Genomic DNA, 21,751 nt, shown 5'->3' with positions numbered 1-21,751 from the left:
TGAGGCCCAAGAATGTCAGTTTGCCTGAATTGCAGCTGCAACTTCTTGAGAATGAGCGAAAAGCTCAGTTTGTGCAGTGTGCTCATAAGAGCCTGGGAAGTGTGGTGAACTGCTTCAGGCGATGTAGCCCTGACGAGCCAGTCGTCGAGGTATGGGTAGATGCGGAGGCCCTGATCCCCGAGGAGAGCAGCCACAGTATTCATGACTCTGGTAAAGACCCTGGGGGCCTAGTTGAGGCCAAAAGAAAGGACTTTGTATTGGAAATGATAGCCCATGATCCTGAACCGTAGGAAAGAACGATGTGGCTGCCATATCGGGACGTGTAGATACGCATCCTTTAGATCCAGGGAGCACATCCAGTCTCCCTTGCACAATGTCTCTGCTATAAAAGCTGGCGTAACCATCTTGAATTTTTGTAGAGGTAAGGAGAGGTTGAGGGTGGAAAGGTCAAGCACAACTCTCAGGCCCGCCTGGTTCTTTGTCTGAATGGTGAAAATCCTGGAGTAGAAGGCCAAGCATCGCTGGGAGGTTGGAACTTCCTCCATGGCCTGGCTCTCTACAAGCGATCGGATCTCCGCCAGAAGAATTGCTGTCCCCACTTGAGGGAGTGGAGGGGAGGAGGGAGGAGAGGCTGGGATGGGTAGGCGGTACGCCATGGATACTACAGAGAGGATTCAGGGGTCCGTGAAATTCTGGCGCCAGAAATGTGCATGGAGCGCAAGTCTGCCCCCCACTGAAGACACATGGACCGAGAGGGGCGTGTCATGCCTTCTTTCCCTCAGAGGCTGTTGCGGAGGAGGGAGACTATAAAAAGCCCTTACACCCCCCCCCGCCCCTCTTTTTGTTGCTTGCGCCGATGTGGAGTCTGCGAGCGGTCCGGTTGTCTGGACCTCCGTTCTTGGAAGCTGCAGAACCCTCCATATGTACGCCCTTTGTTGGAGCGCTGCTGTGACTGGGTGTACGATTTGGGTGGAGTCTTTGTCATGATGGATAAAGACTTGGCCGTTTGTGAGCTATTTTTCTTTTTGTCCAGCTCCTCGTCCCTGGTGGAGTGGAAGAGGTCACTCCCCTCAAACGGCAGGTCAAATATGCATTCCTGGACGTCCGGGTTAAATTAAGTAACATAGGGCCAGGCTGTTCTTCTCATGTCCGTGGCGATGCAGATGGCCCAGCCAGACGTGTCAATGTGGGCCATGGTGGACTACATGATGTCCTGTGCCACCAGCTTGGCCCCAGCCAGTCCCGCCTTGAAACGTGATTGGCTCTGCGTAGGAAGCTCTGGGAGGAAATCCCAACACAACCTCTGGTTAGCGGCCGCCAGCATGGCATCGGCCTGACGAAGATGCAAGGGCACGTTGGAATAGAGTTTCTTCCCGTACGCCTCCAAGATCGTCTCCTCCTCGTCTAGCAGCACCGCAGAGGAGGCTGAGGATGACTAAGGTTTGAAGTATAGTGATGCTGCAGCGATCACAGAAGAATGTAGCTGAGGATGGGCCGATAGCAAGAGTGATTCCTCCTCCATCTGCCTGTATTTGGCGTCCAGGCGTCGATTGACCGGTTGGACAGAGTGGGGCTTGAGCCAACCCTTCTTGGCCAGGGCGACTACATCGGTCTGCAGTGGAATTCCTGTTTTAGCAGAGGGGCGTCGCGTGAGGACTTCTGCGAGGACCCCCTCTGCTGGTTGCTCGAGCTCGGGTTGATGGAGGCCCAGGTACTCAGCCAGCCTTGCAAGAAGTTCATGGAAGGCCTTGACTGACGATAGCGTGTCAGGGTCCTCCTCATCGTCTGTGTCCGCCTGGCAGTCAGGAGGATCCTGCACTGGTGGAGGAGTGGCAAGAGCCGGAGGATGGGGTACTGGGATCGGAGCCGGAGGCTGTGATAGAAGTTGGTACGGAACCGTCTGAGGAATCGGTGGGGGGGGCCGGAGCCAGTGGCAAAGGCTGCACCGGGGGCGCCAGTGGAGGAGCCTGAGGTGCTGGAAGCATTGGCGGGAGCATCTCCCTGATAGCATCCCTGAGGATCACCCCCATCCAAGGGGACTTCATGAGTTTGAGGAACCTCTTGCTGAACCTGTCCTCACAGGCTGGAGGGTTGCTAGGGGATATAGACGGAAATAGCGGGCGGCTGCTGGAGGCACTGCATACCCTGCTCATATGGATGTAGCGGGAACCTGCCCTGCGCAAATGAAGGCTAGGCTGTAGGCCATGTACCTGGTTGACACCAGTCCCACCTTGACACTCGTTCTTTGCTGAATTCCCGTTCCTGGTGGGGCGTCAGACAGGTGCTGATGTCTGGCACGGTGGCCATCTTGTCGAGCTGCCTTCCACATGCCTGTGCTGTGTTGCTTAGCTCACTGAGCCCCGCCTCCTCCAGGACTCTTGAGTGTGGATCACGAGGCCTACCCTGTTCTCCAGGTCGAGGCCTGGTAGGTGTAACACCCTTGGCTCGGGGGCCGGTAGAGCTGCGTTTAGGCACCCCCTCTGACATATTGCCGGTACAAGGGCGTAGCCCCTCGGGTGAAGACCTGGTACAAGAACATTCCGGTTCCTCAATACTGTCACTGGGAGGAGCAGAGGATCCCTCTGCCCGTAGGCCGGCAGCCGGGGAGGCCTTGGTGCACGTGCTGGTAGTAGAACCTGGGCGGTCCCTCCCACGCAGGCGAGTCATTGGGAAGGAGTCTCCCTTGCGGGGTCCGATGGAGCACAGAGGCCCTACCTTGGGCCTGGAACGATGTTTGACGAAGTCCTTCAGGTCCTCTGGAAGAGCTCACTCTACCTTCCTAGCCCTTGAGCACCTCATTGCATCCCCATAGGTCCGTGACTACAGTCACGTGACCTGCTCACCTCATCACAGATCTCTCGGCCGGCTCCATGGGCAAGTTTGCCCTGGGGAGGTCTGTGACGAGCGGGTATGCAGGTCAAGCGACTGTAGTCACAGACCTATGGGGCAAAGGGCAGCTCCCATTCCCTGTTTGCACTGGACACCTGACGGGAGACTCTACAGCTACAACCAGGTATGGTGGTAAGGGTTGGGAACACAGCCATCAATGCGCTCTGAAAAACCCTGCCACATCTATATTACTACCTCCTGTTCTCAATGTCATGTTGAATAGTACTGTGCTCTGAGTTAGCAATCGTATTGCACTTAGGAAAACCGTGAAAGTCAGCAGATATATTCTTCTTAAAAGAAATGTATAGTTGGCGGAAGACTTGCCAATGTATTGCACTTCGAAGAACCGTGAAGCTTAGCCTATGTACTGCACCCAGAAGAATTGTGAAAGTTAGCCCATGTATTACACTTTAAAGTATTGCGAAAGCTAGCCACTGTATTTCTCTTAGAAGATTTGTGAAGGTTAGCCAATGTTTTGTACTTAGAAGAATCTACTATGGTTAGCCTATGTACTGCACCTAGAAGAATCATGAAGGCCCACCAATGTATCACACTTAGAAGAATCTGTCATGATTAGGCTATGTACTGCACCTAAAAGAACTGTGAAGGCTTATTGCCAATCTATCACACTTAGAAGAACTGTGAAGGTTAGCCACGTACAGCATTTTAGAAGATGGTCAAGGTTAGCCAATGCACGGCCCCTAGAAGAAACTAGCCAATATTTGGCACCCAAAAGAGCTGTGAAGGTATCCTACGTAGTGCTCTTAGTAGGATTGGGAAGGTTAGCCTTTGTATTGCACTTAATGGATTTGTAAAGGTAGCCATGTATTGCACTCAGATGATTCTTCGAGGGTAGCTTCTGTATTACAATTATATCATAGTATAGTACAAGGCAGAATGTAGCCTGTTTTTGTAATGTAAAGTTTATCCATTTTATTTAATCCAAGTGGGCGTTTATTGTAGCCATTGCATTAATCTAGGTAATTGTGTGGGGAATGAGGGCAGATGCATGTGGATCGGCGGCTGTGCCTTTGGTCAATTTCCATAAGCATGACGTGTAAAAGGTTCAATACATTGGCTACACTCCAAGACACTTTGCACAACAACTCTGGCATAAAAATGCAGCTACTGTTCACATAAAAAATTCGATAGCTGCACACATAATGACCATCTACCCTCTCTACACTGCCTCTCACCACCCATCCACATGCCGGCCGAACAAGAGTGGCTAGCAGGGACTTTGCCAACCTTCATATCTTCGTACTGGCTGTTATGCACACACGCATACTAGCACTTCTCAAATGTTCCCATACCTGCACTTTGGTCCCCTGCGGGCGCTGAACCTACAGCGCTGTTGGCATTCACACTAAGCAAGAAACAAGAACGACGCTGGGCCACGTCTCCTTTCAGGAACCAACCTTTATTATTATTAACTTCCCCTTTAAATATCATAAGATCCACGTGTTGCCACACATGTGGGTTCTCCTAAAAGTCTCAGCAACCTTTAACCCGTGACATCAACCCCCACAAAAACACTCAGGGCGAGCTACACATTCTTCTATTAATCGCAGTGGCCTTTTAATAGGTATCACGTAATAATATCCCTTTAAATAAATTGTGGGCAGCTTGCAGATGCCTGGTTTCTTTTGCGTGCCTCAGAGTGATTGGGTGATGGCCCAGACTGCTTCCCCTCCACTGTCTTTGATTTTCCCCCAGCTACGACGTTTGCCGCTTTCTGGGATTAATGGGCCACGTGGATTCCGCTTGTTGCTGACTGCTCCGTTATGTGGGCTGCCTGCTCCGCATGCTGTGCTTATTGAATTATGGGCTCCCGATTATTTTCTCAGTTCACTCGCCGTACCACAACTCCTCCGGTCCGCCTATTCTGTCTGCGTAGCGTGATCATGCCTGCCTTCCTATCCTGCTGTCTATGTGAACATGCCTTCTTTTCTTGTGTCCACATGTAGCAATGCAACAAGCGCTTCTTCCCTCCGGCCCCTCTCTTCATGCCAATGATCGCACCGCCGTTGCTGGGTTTACCAGGGTTGAAGAGGCTGCTGCAGCAGCTGTGCACATTACTCTGGAGTGACTATCCGCGTGTTATGCTGTTTCGAGGCTCTTTCATCGGTCCGCCCACCATCTTGATTCAGTTCACAAGTTTTCGTTGACTTCATAGTTTCGTAAGGCGGCGTTTGGACAATGCATCCTCTGCAGGAGATGTTCTCCCTATGTTCCGGTACCCATATCTTCCCTCGGAAAATGTTATATAAAGTCCTGTGAGGGGATTGATGGGCCTCAGAAGATGCAGATGCCGGAGCTCACCAAGAGAGCATGTTCCTCAGTCCTCAGCTAGCCACGCCCCTCTCATCGGTTTCATTCTTAACCCCCCTCTCCCAGTGAGAACCCCCAGCACCTTTTGCTTGACTTCTGGACCTTTTTCTTGTTCTAACTGAGGGGAGCCTTTTCCCCCTCATTCATTCTTACATGCTGTAACCATGGGAACTCTATTCTTTTCTACCTAGGGCAAATGCTTTCCTCCATATCTCTTAAAGGCATCTGTGTTACACCTTTGCAGCACACAGCACCATATGTGCAGTGTTGCTGGGGTCCCTTTGGGTTCTCTTTTTTTATATTTTCATTTTCCCTAATACCTACTGCTCTTAAGGAAAGAGCAATACTTTGTATCCTTCCAAAATCTTTGAGAGATTAGCACACCCCACCATATGTGGCGTGCTAAGGGAATACCTAGTATCCCCCTTCTCTCTGCTCCGGTAACGTTTTGGTCACAGACAACCCTATAGTTATGCTGGTGGCAGTGGACATGTTCTAGCAACCGTTGTGCATTTTTCTACCGCAGACTGTTCATAGCTGCAGGTACGCACAAAAGGGTCACCTATGTTCTAACATGGTGGCTCCTTTCTTTTTTCGCCACGTCTAGTGTGGTTGCCCTTTTTTAGCCCTGCTACCATTCTGGGAGTGGGAGGTCGGAATGTGTGTTTTGCCTTTGGCAGGAACCCTTTGTTTAGCCCACCTAGTGTTTGAGAACAGGAACCAGGGAAGGAGTTTGACATCCCCCTCTCTTGTCTACTGATGTGCCTGAATGTCCCACTGGGGGCTGGCTGTCCTGACAGGCAGCCACCCGCCACTTTCTGTAAACTGCAGTGAGAGTTTGCAGAGCAATGAGTGGGAAATCTGAATAAAAGGTGAGGTTCCCGAGACAGGAGGAAAGTCAACCACTGGAACAGACGATCCGAAGCTGAAGACAACCACAGACTCCTGCAGACCCTTCCAGTAACCGTGAAGCGACCACTGCTGTCCTGACCCCATTTTGTTATCAACATAGGAGCTCTGAAAACTCCTCCTTCCCTTTGGCTGGTGGTACCAGTGCTCCAGATAAGATTTGGTAGTGGGAGTATTTTACTCCCCATTAGTATAATGTTTTATTTTAGGGAGTAGAAATGCAAGTCCAATTCAAAATTCGAGTATTTTATAAGCAAGTAAAAATGTTTTAACTGAAATACAAAAATGTTTTTGTAATATTTATTTCTTTGCACCTATTATTCTTGGACATTAAAAGATGCATGGTTACTTCTTACAAACAGGCAGTTAAAATAGTAGTTTCTTCCTGTAGTACTACATGCACTACTAGTCCAAACATACCCAGGCAGCTCTGATGGTGAAAGCTTCTACATGTCTTTTTCCCATTTTTTGTTGGGAGTATTTTTACTCCCTATTTTAATTTTTATGGGATTATTTGCTATTTTTTCAGAAGTACAAGTGGCCGATACACCTTATCTGTAGGGCTGGGTGGGGCCAACCAGCCCTAAAATGAACTGAAGATCAAGCCATCCCACGAGTTGCTATAACCTTGCAGGGCTGCAAAACGTGACTACCAGGGGACCTACGACCCATTTGCAATGCAACGTCTTTGCATGGACGAATCCATCCAGAGCTTTGGTGAGCTCCATTTGACCCTCCAGGGCCACAATCCCACTCCAAGTCCCCTCACCAGAGTGCAGGACTGCAGAATCAAGGCCGATCGACCAGGTGGTAACCGTTCATTGTTGAAACCAATAAAAGGGTGCAAAACCACAGACTGACATGGGACACAGAAGAAATCCTTGCTGAGGGTCCTTTCTCGTAACTGCTGCTGTGAAATCCCATTTAGAGCCCTTCCTTTCGTCACCAGATCAAGGAATCAGGAGACCGGGCCCGTCGCTGTTGCACAGAAAAGAATCCAGCTGCATTTTCTTCAACCACCCTAATCTACTGTGGGGTTCACGGTACAAATGTCCTCAAGCCGAATAGTCGTAAACCACAAATCCTTCCAATTCAGTTTAGAACTTCACTCCAAAAGCTGTGAATCTTATTACATGTCCACCACTTATGGATATTGTCCACTCTGTCTACACACCCACTTCCAACAGTTCAGTGAGTAGTTCGGATACATTATATCAAGTCTCATTGGGAGTAAATACCCATGAGAACACATTCTCTATTCAGAGTGCATCTCGAGGATATATAGTTCCAAGCCCAAACATCGTTCAAGGAGTTTTAATTATTAGCAACTCCTAAATACTGCTCCCATTTGACCATGTATGATAGTTTCTACACCCAGAATATATTCCTAGATAGCAATTTATACAGGGAACACAACCTGACTTCAGGGAGACCTGCTGATATGGTTCTATGTCATATCATCAATAGTCATTTTTAAGACTGGTGTTTTTATAAATATATTTTGCCAAAAAGTCATTGAAACATTTTTTTAAATTATTTTTGTGGGGGTCTGCCTCCCAAACCCTCCCTCCTCCACCTATTCTTAACTGTTCCCAACCCACCCAACCCCAGAAAATGTCAATGATTTCTTTCAGCAAAGTATAGTCATAAAAATGACAGTTGATGAAACGTTGTACCCTTGATACATGAGCTCCAGTGCTGCAAGTTGCCTCATTCGACTTTCTTTTACAGAGGGCAGAGAGATCCAGTGGTGCAACTGAAGATTCTGAAATCTACCTTAATCTCACATTTGAAACCTGGCTTTACACATCTCAAAAGTCAAAGGTATTTGTTTCCCCCTTATATAATTATGACAACTGGTGAAGCTCTCCCAAAACCAAATTCGAAAAACTGATTTTGACAAGCCTGGGGGGGGGAAATCCAGATTACCCAGCATGGGGCAAAGAGAACCCAGCCTTGGCTTCCCTCCCCATTACATTATGGCTTTGTTCTAGTAATGTATAGTGATGAAAGTGGTTTGCTGGTGTGGGTTCTCTGTAGAGGTCTTGTGTAAGTCTATAAATGGTAACTGTGAGAGAGGTGTGAGGTTGGCAATGGCTACACAGTCATCAGGTTCAGTCAATCATGGGGTGCCCAGTCTAATGGGTAGGCAGTAAGGAATCTGGGCTGCACACAGACCAACAAGTCAATGCAACATTGGACACATTAAAAATTATCATTTTATGATTTGTTTTCCCACTGCCAAGGAAGCTGCCGATATGGATCTGAGGGAAGGGGGGGCAGCCCTTCTGTACAGTAATGGGCAATAGACCACTGTTTGTCGGCGTGGCTGTTTGAGAACTGTAAATGTAAATCCATTCCTTTCATGACAAAGGTTTATTTTTGTAATCTGCCTACACTACTGCGGGTGCATGTGATAATGCACGGTTGATCTCGGCAGAGGTCTTTGGTCTCTTCATCAAGTGCAAGCATTCCAGTATGTCTACTTTAGTGTATTGCTGGAATGGTTTCACTACCTTTGCATAATCTAATATCCATTGCCTACAATACTCTACCATTCCTCAAGAACGCTCTCATCTGAGCTATTGTCTGGGGTTTGGGAACTTTCAGGATGGCTTCAGTATATGGGATATATTGACCCACCCAACAGTATTTCCCCACACCAAGCTGCATTTGCGCAGGAACAGCAAAACGGCTGCCCTGGCTCCTGTGAGCGCCATGGCCTCAAAACCACGTTTTGCAGCAACAAAAAGATGGCTGCACCTTCTTGCCAAGAATACATTGGGCAGAATGGAACAAGGGGACACACTGAAAGAGCGTGCCAGTGTGTTCTGACATATACACAAGGAGGAAAGTGAAAAGGCAGCACTGCTTTGCTGAAAACCCCAAAATCCCCATTGAAAAAGAAACTTTTTCACCTTTAAAAAATGCTGTTTTAACACAAATTCCATCTGTTCTTTCTTAAACCACTGTGATCAATAAGGCCCTGCCATGGCCAGTACATGTCATTGTGCCTCAGCACAGCCAGGCATGATTTCTGGATGACAGGCCCTGTCAAACCAACTTTGAGAAAAATCAACAAGGAGCTCCGCTTCTCCAGCATGGGAAAACACGTTCATTTCTTTACAAATGTATCAAAGCTCAGTAGTTTAAAAGAGACTCCAGCTATATGAGCCATGTCAGTTTCAATGCATCTGTGCTTCAAACCAAACTCCTGCATACAAGAAAAGAACTATAGCTGCAAGACAGTGTGGGAATCTGATGGAGATGCAAAACCGAATTTAAAGAGAAATGCTAGCAGCTTGTACACCATGTGTAAAAACAGGCTTGTCTAAAATGCCTATTTAAAAAGTAAACTGTTGAATGAAAGCCTGCCTGATCTAGTAATGTGAAGGGGTTTGTGGCTGGAGAAAATATATACATAGGCTATTTTATTCCACAGACTTGTTTTAATTCAGGACCAAATATCAGAAAATAAAGGTTTTAAACCGTCTTCCCTGGATTTGCTAGCTGTCAAAAACAGGTTATTCCAGTTGGCAGAGTTAAAGCTTCCCCTAGGAAGGGAGCCACCATAAACTTTCAGGACACTCACGTGAGAATTGCTAGCTTGAAAAACTTTGAATGGACCAAGACAAAGAAAGTTCACATGCTTGTCAGCCATTCGTCTGTGCCCCAGGCTGGGAAAATTGAAGTTCTGGGACACTAACATGGGAAGTGGCGGGGCCATAAAACCTTCCATCAAACTGGGACCCCCCCACACAAGGCTGAAGTGACAGTTGGTGGCAGCTGAAGAAAGAAAAATGGTCCAATGGCAGACAAAGGATTGCCATTTGCTTCCAGAGACCATTTCATAAATAAATTTTAAGGACTTTTATCTCTGCAGCAAGAATTCACTGACACTTTGGGGACAGAAATGTCAAAGTTTTGCAGATTACAGGAAAAGCATCCATGTTTCAAATGGGAATCTTTGTACATACATCCCTTATGATAATCCACACCCATGTATAAAGTTTTAGAATTTTGAGTAATATAAATCCCATTGCAAAGCGCAAAAAAACTGGTAGAAGGGCGAAACAAGGTCTCACAAGCTGGAGGATTGGGCTGCTATGTGCTGCATAAAATATGTAACCTGCTTATATAAGTGTTTAGATGTTTCCAATGTATGAAAGTGCAATTTAGGGCAAGATTGGATTTTAAGTAAAGTAATTGTGGGAGGTTTTGGACATTGTAAAACACACATAATAAATCTGACATTTTCTGGAAATCCAACCAGCTGAAAGCGAGGCAGAGACTATCGCCATTGTCCAATCCAGTTGTTAGAGGTGTGTTTAGTTAAGCCGGCCCCAGCCATATACTTTGAGGATGTCACTATGCATCATAAATAAAGAGTCCCTGACAATACTCTGGACACAATCTTTCTGACGTTCCTGCGCTGCGTTCCTGTTCCATCCATGCAGATTCCAGATCCCAACTACAAGGCCAAAGCATTGCTGACACTACTCCAGGGCCCATTGCAAAACCTAAGCATTGCTGATCCTGCTCCAGCAAGACTTCAATTCTGAAAACCCACTAATCTCCCATGAAAAGGGGGAGAGCTGTGGTCCTTTTTGCATCCTGAACCAGCCTGGCTTGCTGCCCCCTAACTGCATGCCACCCTGCTATCCTGCCATCCAGTTGACCTTTAGTATCCAGTGACCAGAACTGCCCAGCTATTTGCCAGGCACACTGCCGTGTAGTGACCAGAACCTGTTGACGGTCCAAAAATCCCAAAACTAAAAAGTGGACTGTGAGTATAATCGCCATCCCATAGAAACCCAGCGTCTACTTGTCTTGCCTTTGTCCTTATTGCACTCTCAAAGTCATCCTATCCTTATCCTGATAACTTGTTGAAACTGTCACTCATTCTTGCAACCCAGCCCTTGATTTCTAGTGCTAGCGCCATCCCTTTCTTAATTTTGTCTTGTGTAAATCCTAAGCCATTAGTCCTATTTCGAGTGATCGGACTGGTTTTCCACCATGGTTGAGCGCTGGGGTGACAGGGTTGAAATTGCGAACCATCCCTGGATCTTACTGTGTCCCTCTTTGGTGGGCTACCCCAAATACTCCAAATCAGTGTATTTCACCCGTTTATATAAAAACCGTTTGGGTAATTTCAGGTGGTAATTGATAGAAATGGCAAAGTTTTACATGTGTCATTTCACTGCAACATGTTTTAAAGCTTCCCATTAATTTTCAAATGATATGCTGTTGGTAATCCATTGCTGGTGATTGTTAGCGTCTATGCATTGTTGCTTTAGTGAGGAATTATATTTGCATTCATTATTTATTTGTCCATTTCAGAGTGTCATTTCATAACATTGCAAGGGGTTTAAAATCAGTTTTTCTCTCTTATTTGGGAAGGGAAGGTCAGATTTGGATTTCATTTCCCGTTTCTTATTCCCGATTACCTGCTGCTTCGGTTTATCCACTCCACAATGATTATTTGTGGGTTGAGGGAACACTGCAGGTGGAAATTCTAAGTTGGATGCTGTCTTTCCTAAATCAAAAAGTGCTCCTATTCTGCTGTGCTGTGTGTATGTTCCACTAGAAAGTTAAACCCAGTGCATTGTTCACATTCTCATTGTAATCATCACCCCATTGGTGATTGCTGCCCCATATTAAAAATGTTATGATTCCTTTTGAATTTTGAAATAACCAAATAAATAAATATTGCATTTTACCACCCAGCCTGGTTCATGATCCATTGTGACCTGGGGTATTTGAAAAGGGGGTGTGATACGAGTGGTGTACCATCTCAATATTAACTCTATATAATATAAAGCGATAAGCATTTCGGTTGTGCGCTGCATACTAACTAGGCAGAGACTAAGGTGTGTGTCGCCTGATTGAAATCCTTAACAAATTTGGGGGGCTTGAGTCCGGGATTGAGTTTGGTTACCACCCGTGCAGTCTAGCAGAACAGACTAACCTGCAGGGTAGTGATACTTTGTGTGGTGGGAATACTGGGTTACTCTGTACAAGCGCTCCCCAAAAACAAATACTCTAATTACCAGGCCAGTGTCTAAAAGTAAAACTAATCAACCCCAAAATAGACATAAAAGCAACAGAATACAGGTTACCGTTATATAAATAAAGAACATGTCCAAAATGACCGTAGTAGAAATCAATATGGCTAGGGAGCACCTTCTGCACAAGCTATTTGTCAGAGGCGAGTGGCAAGAACAGGATGAAAAAGTCTGGCTACAAGAAATAAGACAACAGGTCACTGCAATGAACCTGGATACATGGCAGGACGGTGGCCTATTACACCAAGCTTTGAGTGAATTATATATGACCCCCAAAATTAAAGAGGAGCAAATTAAAATTGTCAGGATCGCGGCCTACATGTATCTCCATATGGGAGTGATGAGGGAAAAGCAGGAGGAAAATGACACTCTAGCACAGAATCAATCTGAACTATTAAATCAAATCCAGGCTGAACTAAAATTAGCAGAACAAAAATTACACAAGAGTTGGAGGTAGAATCTGGCAATTACATACATTTTTTTTTTAAAGAGGACTTGGCCCTCCACCAACAGAATAATGTAGACATAGAGGCCCAACTAGAAGCAGCAACAATAGAGTGTCAGGAAAAGGTGGACTAAAAGGAAGAGAGTCAACAGAAGTTGACTCAACAGTTAACCTATAACAGGGTTTGCCCAGGACAAATAACCATGCTACAAGATCAGATTGAGAAATTGAAAGAGGAAAATAATAAAATTAGTTATGAGAGACCTCCATTTTCAAGCAGATTTTGATCAAGAGCGCCGGAAATTCAATACCATTAAGCAACAAAGGGATGACCTGACTGAACAGAGAGGCACCCTAAATCAGGAGAAAGACACCCTATGCCAGGAATTACGTACATTAAAAACAGAGTTACAGGGAAGTGAGTTAGCCCTCCAGAAACTAAATGAACTCAAAACAGAGTATGGGAATCTACTGGAGCATGCCAGATGGGTAGAAGGTGCTCTAAAAGACAGCACCCAAACCAAAGATGCACAAACTCAGGAGGTGAGTCTCCTGCAACAGAAATTGTGTCAGTATTACCAAACCATACAGGAAGCGCGGAGACAATGAGGCCCTCTGTGAAAAGAATGATGGGCTCCACAAACAAGTGGCAGCGCAATAGCGGGTCATAGAGGCCAGTAAAGCCTTGATAGCTGTGCAAAAGGCGAAGATCTTTGCTTACTATCAAGAAATAGGGACTGAAAAGGAGAAACTAGCAAGGTTGGAGATAGAGGGTGCTAGATTTAATCCTAACTGGAGGGACCCTGAGCAGGTAGGGAGAGACAGGACAACCCCTGATCATAGCATAGGGACCTCTGTACTAAGGGACTCACACCCATTTAACATTTTGTGCACTGCTGACTTAATGGCTGCCAGTTCATATGAGGCGGAAACCATCAGAATTTAATAGACCAAGCATGATGGAACTGACAGGTCAGCACCCCCCCGACAGTGATGAACGGGCGTCCCTGTATAGATACCCAAACATTAAGGTTGATGTCTCTGACAATGAAGTCTCCTATGAGGGGAAGAGTCAGGGAATTAGATCCACAGAAATACTACTTTCCAAGGGACCAGTTTGTTCAATTTGATGAAAAGCCAAATGAAATTAGGCCCGAAAAAAGCATCCTGAAGACCTCTACCCAAGTAGGGCAGTGGGGGGGGGGGAAATACTCTGCCAACCCTGGGAGTAGGGAAGAGTCAGAAGACTACTCTCCTGAGCACCGCAGGAGTAGAGAATCTAGGCTCCTCCACTCTGCCAACCCTTCTCAAGCTCACAGAATCAGGGAACACCTAGATGATCATGAGGGAACCTCAAGTAGTATGGCCTCTGAGTCTGAGTGGACTCGGGTGACTAAGCCAAAGAAGACAAACCGACTTTAGAGAGTTATGACAAAAGATCCCATTAGGCAGATTAAGGCCATTAGAGGTTGCATAACCCCATACCTGTCATGATGCCTACCCCCGGGGATCCAGACCAAGTCCAGCAAACCCAGAAGCAGGCATCAAGTTACCCCAAGCAAGCCCAACAACCCCTGCTAGGGGCTATTTGGGTGCAGTCCTGGCGCCTATGGCGCCAGGCTCATATGGAGAGTCAGCACTGGCGCCATAGGCGCCAGGCTCATATGGAGAGTCAGTACTGGCGCCATAGGCGCCAGGCTCCTAGATTAAAACTTACCTGATGCAGACCATGCTGCAAACTTACCTGATGCAGACCATGCTGCAAGAGCCCCAAGTCAAAAGAGGCTTGGAAGGGACCATTTTACCTAGGGACTATTTTTGGCTCGGGTGGGGCTGGGGAGGAATACTTACCTGGAACTACTTTGGAGGCTATTTAAACCACACCCGAAGAGCAGCACACGCTTCGCGTTATTCTGCAGCCAGCAGCATAATGCTCAACCTTGCCTGCAAGTCTGCATCCAGTCTTCTGCCACGCCCGCCTCGAGTTTGGAGCTCCTAGAAAAAAGGGAGAAAGAAGGAGAAAAGGTTAGAACAAGAGCAATACCTTTGATCCTTACCTGAATTCCCGATCCATCTCGCCTTCGAGCTGGAAGAAAGAAGTTATTTTATGCGCGTTGCCTCGCCTGCTGCAGCGCTGCGCTGAACTCACCGGCCTTCGCAGCATCTTCACATTACACCGCATCCTCCTGCATGTTCCCGCCGCACTCCGGCACCTAAGGAGAAGACAAGAACAGCAAGGTGAGCCAATGGAATACACAGAGGAATACACCCCATAGATTTACCTGATTTTACCACCGGGGGTACTATTCATCTTCACGGATCGGCGCAGCTTCCACTGCATTCTAGCCGAACCCCTAAGGGGAAAAAAAAGGACAGCAAGGTGAAACAAAGGGACTAACAAGGGGAACCCTCCTCACCACAAAAGACTTACCTGATTTTACCACCGGAGGCATTATTCCCCGAGACTTCATACTTTCTCTCAGCGCCTGAATAAGGGAGAAAGCAACAGGTTACATATGGACATTATTTTATCGAACTGTGTTGGATAATACAAATCCTTACCAGAATATTACCGGTTGCCACGTGGATCTGCACAAAATCAGCAAAATCAAAAACCCAAAAGGCCTTCAGGCCAATCACAAACAGGTGGCAGTCAGGGAGGAAATCCCACAAATGGGACCCCTAACTCCCCTGATTATATCAGCCCCTGATACAAGGGCATCCAACCAATCTTGGGTTATGTATGGACTCCCCCCAGCTCCAGGAGGGATCCAATCAGGTAAGTGCCGCCCTGGGAAACTTCCCTCCTAACTTCCTCCAGGAGGGCAGTAATGCCCCAAATGCTGGGTTAAGTTTCTTCCCCCCGATACTCACAAAACCCAAACCTGCAGGACAACCCTCCTTTCATTCCCCCGATTTCAGGAACCCAGACAACCCAATCCGGGAGAGGGGAGGCCAAGGGTGGAGGGTTCCCAAAATTCACCATATCCAGGGTACTACGGGAAAAGGGATAGTTACCCTTCCCGTATCTACCTAGAGTTGACCAGAGACCACCCCTGTACAAGCCGGAACGTGTTTCCCAACTGGAGAGCCAGGTCCAGAACCTAACCCAGGATCTGGGTCGCATGTTGAGGGCTCAACCGAACCCTCAGATGAACATGGCAGCTCAGAACCCCACAAACCAAGGATCTGGCCCTGACGGGGCAAGAACCCTGACAACTCACCGGTTCCAGAGGAAGCGACACGGGGGGAAGGGGGGGTGTAAAGCCCTAGAGGAAGCTTCCTTCCTTACTTGTGAAAAGCCCCTGGACACATCAGGAACCAGAACAAAAATCTCCTGCTCCCGAAAATCTGCAACCCAAGGAACAGAGGGTGGCTAGGAGAAATAAAGAACTCAAAAAGGCCCATTTTGTGGAGGAAGTTAGTTTCCTCCAATTTGAAGGGGAAGAATCCCTAGAGGATTTTGGGGAAAAGATCTTCTCCTTCAGGGACAGGGGAACTCCTCCCAAAGAAAAATGGGTCCTAAGAGATCTAAATGAAGACTGGGTGGGTGTGGAGACTGAGTCAGAATCGCCCATCCTTGAAACCCAGAATGAACATCCAGGAAACCCAATAGTAACAGAGGGATCCCAAACCAATTCTGTTGACTGCCTCCAAAAAGGGGGGAGGAGGGCAGCCCAGAATCAGAAAAAGGGGAGCCCGAAACTCCCCAAATATCTGAATGTCATATTTTTCTTTCAGATCCCCAAACTCCCACATAGAATTATGCCCAAACTGTGACGGATTCAAAAATAAGGAAATTGACCATCTAGCTGGCCCAAAATTCACATTATCTTTGCCTAATTGAGGAGGAGGGTAGATTTTATGCCCCGGTCCAGGTGCAAGGGCAATGTGCATTTTCGGCACTGGTGGGCACTGGATCCCAAGCCACTCTTATGTCAAAAATGGCCTTTGAGCAGCTAAATTCAGGAAGGGGTGGAGGGGGGGGGGAAGAGATACCAGATCCCTCTCACTCCTCTTTCTGGACAACTCCAGAACTTCGATGGGAATGAAATTCCTGTCGAGGGGACTGCAGATTTAGAAATAAAAATTGGGCGGCACAAAGTGAAACACCCGGTCATAGTCGTGACTCCAGAGGGCACACCTTGCCTATAAGGAAATGACATCCTGTGCAGGTTGTCCCCCCTAATAGACTGTGAACAATGTCCTCTGGACTCAGACTAACAGGCCAATAAAATTAAAATAGTGTGTCAACCATGTTAGTTTAAATGGCACATGCCACATGGTTGAACAACAAGCTGATCATATTGAGTTTAATTTTCAGAAAAAATACCTGACGTGACAGTAATTGCTGTAGGACAACAAACTGCTGATGGGAACTTCTCTCCATTCCTGAAAATCAACCTTCCTTCAAGTGGCATTCCACACTGGAAATACTTTGAAAATGTATACCAATTCACAATCTGAAAATCCCAATTCCATAGCCAAAAGTGATGAGAAACCAGCTCAGAGTTTAGCTGACATTCAGAAAATTAGAGAACAGTTGTTCATCCCTATTCAGTGAAACGAGGGGAAGGAATCTGTTCTTGCCCGAGTGCGCGTGAACAACGGTAAGAGCTTCATCAGCGAAGCCATGTTGCGAAAGCTCCCAAAAGATCCAGCCATTCCCACATTTAAATTGATCGATAAGTGGGAAATGGGCCTGGAAACTCCCAATTCCAAACATCTCGTGCCTAGCAGGTGTATGCTCAAAAGCATAGTACATAACTGTTGGGTCTTGCGAGATGTCCCTGCTGCATTTTATTGAGGCAGTGACATTCTCAATCGTTTTGCCATTAATGTGGACCTGATAAATTACAAAGCCTGGTCCCAACTAGGGGGTAATCCAATGGACTTTGATGATTTAGAAAAAGCATTTCGGTCAGCCCAATTGCTGCTGTATGCAGTTGATCAAATTGGAGAGGTCGTCACCATCCAAGGACAGACACGATTATTCCCACTTAAATTAAAAAATTTAAAGAGGACAGAAACTGCAAAATCCTGAGGCATATGTACAGCTCAATGCCCATCTCCAACAGCAGGGGTTGGGGTTAAACCCAACACCATTAGTCAATGTAGAACACACCACCATTCCAATATTGATGGATAACAGCGACCCTAGGAGTATCACTCTGGGCGCAAGCACCATTATTGGAATGGCGATTGATGACTGCCATTTTTCCATGGATCTAGGTACTGAACTGGTAGGACCAATCCACAATGACTGCTTTGACAGTGACAATGACTTACCACCAGACTGGATCTTCACCCGGCAAGGGAGGGGTCTGGGGTGGGGAGGAATTCCTTGTGTACTCTTCCTGCCCTTATGGTGAGGAAGAGGTGACCTGTGACATTAGGCAGAATGAGGTGATCTTCCAGGTCCACAATGACAGCCTCTCCTACCTGAAACCCTCTGTCCAGGTCAATACTTTAACCAGGGACCCCTCCACCCAGTTGGAGGAGGCCACTGAGATAGCAAAACCCGAAGTCTTTCCAGGCTTCAGGCAAATGGTTGAAGAGCAAGTCAACCTAGCTGATGCCTGAGACACTCCGGAGCAAAAGCAAAAGTTGGAACAGGTTTTCTTATATTTTCAAGATTTCTTTGCGGTGGACTCGTATGACTGCAATCACACCGAAATCCATACAATTCCCATGGACCCTGGAATGACTCCAGTGTTTGTGAAGCAATACCGCTTGCCTCTCGCATCCATGGAGTCCCTGACGGAAATCAAAAACCTTGAGTCCCGTGGGATAATTCGTCCAGTCCACAGCACCTTTATTAATCCAGTGCTGGGGATTTTAAAACCGAACGGCCAGTGGAGACTCTGTCCTGACCTGAGGAAGATGAATAAACGGGTCCACATGTCTCGATGGACTCTCCCCTACATTGGCCAGGGGCTGGCCCAGATCCAGGGTCAAAGGAATACACTACCATTCACCTGACCAATGGGTACTGGACTGTGCCCGTCAGTAGGGAGGACCAATACAAGCTGGCCTTTACCTTTGGGGAGCAGCAGTACACGTGGACCCGGACTCCCTTCAGATACATCAACCCTGGCAACAAATTCAACATTTTCCTACATAAGGCCATGCCCGACTTGGGTGAAAGGGGTAACCTGGCCTATGTGGATCATGTCCCGATAAAAAGCTCAACTGTGGAGGAACACATAGCAGAAATGTTATGTTCTGACACAGCAGAGGGTTGCCGGAGCAAAACTATCCTTCCAAGAGGCACAGTGGTGCAGAACCCGTGTCAACTTCTTGCGGCATGAGATAACTCCTGAGGGTCTCTATGCCCAGGAGAAGAAAGTGGAAGCACTCCTAAAACTGAAAGACCCCACAACTCTGCGTTAGCCAAGAAGCTTCCTTGGACTGACTAATTACAGTCGGAAGTTCATTGAGGATTACGCAGCGATCACAAGACCCCTGATCCAACTGTTAAAGGGGTCTCAAGTGGGAGTAGGGTCCAGAACAAGCCGAGGCAGCAAAGCAACTCAAAAGAAGCCTCTCACAAGCACCTTGTCTAGTTTACCCTGTCAAAAGCAAGGCGTTCTTCTTGGAGACCTGGTTCTCCAATACATGCTTGACAGCAGTATTATATGAAAAGCATGACAAGGTCAATAAAGTCATCTCCTATGCAAGCAAGACTTTATCCTCTGTGGAGGAAACATTCAACGATTGTGATAAGGCACTCCTAGCAACGGTGTGGGCATTGAAGAATTACCGCCCATTTATCCATGGGGAACACATCATAGTGGAGACTCCACACCTGCCTTTGCAATACCTCCAAAGTGACAGAATCCGGGCCAGAAATGTGAGTAATTCCAGAATTACTTCCTGGATTCTGTCAATGCAAGGCTTTCCTGTGGCGGTCAGATATGGCCAAAACAAGAAGAGCCCCCTTACGCAAGGTCTGGCTGACTTGCAGGATTGTGCCAGAGAAAACTGTCTCGAGGACAAAAGTCTTAAAACCCAGGACAACATGGAGCCATACCTGAATTCCCCACACAAAGTCTATGAAGAAGAAAAGTGCGAGGGAATGCCCACAGTTTATGTGGACGGGTGCTCCTACCATGTTGACAACAACGGGGAAAAGGAACTGGTGGCCTGCATTGGGAATGCCTGGGTGAATGATGCCCTGGACGCCTCTGCTGGGTACAAAAATCAGTCCCCGTAGTAGCCAGGTGGCAGAGTTGGTGGCAGTTCATCAGGTCATCCTCACTGCCGTCCAACATCAACTCCATGAACTGGTCATGATCACCGATTCAGATTATGTCCGGAACAGGTTTGTGGAGCACCTGGTAAATTGGAAAACCAGAGGCATGCTATGTGCTAACAACAAACCACTTAAGCATGGCAAGCTCATCCAAAATATTGATTTGGTCACCTCTAGTGGGATGACTATCTATTGGAAGAAGATCAAGGGTCATTCCAGGATAGAGGGACCAGACAAAACTGGAAATGACCTAGCTGATCAGCTGGCCGAAACCAGAGCCATCCATGGGGTTCTCCTTGAGATAGAGTCCCTGTTGGGGGAAATCCAGGTCACTGCTATCACTAGGTCGCAGACAAATGCTCAACATGAACTCTCAACTGCCCAATGAAGTAAGGAGACTCCAGATGCTGATTTAATCATGGCACAAAAAGGGGATCCGATTATTGGTAAATTTTATCAACACATTGAGAACCCTGAGAACTTTCCCCTGACGGATAACTATTACATTGGGAAAGAGGACATCAGGGTGTTGTTGAAATTTCCAAAAATGTTCCGAATCCAAGACGGTTTGTTGGTAAGGAGATCCATATCTGGCCATGACCAGTGGGTGGTCCCTAGCTCATTCCGAAGCTGGATGCTAAGTCACGCCCATGATGCGGCCACAGCCAGGTCATCAGGGGTTTCACACTACTTTAGAAATCTTGCGAGAGGTTGTATACTGGCCACACATGGGGCAGGACCTCGACCAATACTTGAAGGGCTGTCTTGTGTGTGCACAATTTCAGCCAACATAACCCTCACACCAAGCTCCACCCAGAAGAGGGAGATGACACTGCATTGGTCAGATTTACAAGTAGATTTCATCGGGCACGTGATTCGCTCCTCTAGGGGGAACAAGTACATGTTAACAGTAACATGCTTGTTTACCAAATGGGTGGAATGTCTCCTGGCCCCAAATTGCAAGGCAGAAACATCAGCTGCCCTGATGATCAATCACATCTCACGTTTCGGCCTACCCCAGGGGATTGAGTCACACCGAGGTAGTCACTTCACCAGCAAAGTGAGGACAAATATGTGGGAGATACTTGGGGTAAAAAGGAAACTTCACATTGCATACTGCCATCCTCTAGTGGAGTGGAGGTGTACAATAAAACCATTATGATCATTCTAAAAAGGTTTGCGGCAGACTCTGGACCAAGTTGGGACATCAGATTATCGCTTGTCCTGATGGCCATCAGATCTACACCTTCTTCTGCAACCAAGATGTCTCCATTTGAGCTGTTGACTGGACGAAGGATGCCGCTACCTCAGCATCTGCTCTATAGAACACAGGAGCAGACACTGATAAACGCCTCCACTACTCCTTCAACATGCTTTTGCGTACGCTCAGCAGAATCTAGAAAGATCTGCAGAGGGGATGAAGACTCAATATGATCTAAAGACAACCAAAAAGGAATACCAAGTAGGAGACAGGGTCTACTTGTACAATTTCCGAAGGAACCAGACCAAAGAGCGCACATTTTTGCTCAGTTGGCACGGTCCTTTTGAAATTGTAGATCAAATTTCACCTGTCGCCTACAGAACCCGCATCCCCAAAGGCGAATTGACAGAAGAGAAATGGGTCCATATTAATCAGCTAAAGAGTTGTCACCCTAGGCACACTATGCAACAAATTGAGGAGCCCAGAGAATCAAATAGAGGAGACATCTGAAACATGAGAATACAATTTAAGAACCAGAAGGGTCAAGTGGAGTTTTCAGTATAATTATGTAAGAGTATTTTTCATCACCATTGTCATCATTGAATGCCTGCGTATCCCACTGTTGTCAACCCGATTGGAGGGCAGTTAGTGGAAAA

This window comes from Ambystoma mexicanum, chromosome 6q (assembly GCF_040938575.1).
Source record: "Ambystoma mexicanum isolate Mex_15411 chromosome 6q, UKY_AmexF1_1, whole genome shotgun sequence".
Taxonomy (NCBI): domain Eukaryota; kingdom Metazoa; phylum Chordata; class Amphibia; order Caudata; family Ambystomatidae; genus Ambystoma; species Ambystoma mexicanum.
This window is presented reverse-complemented; position numbering follows the sequence as displayed.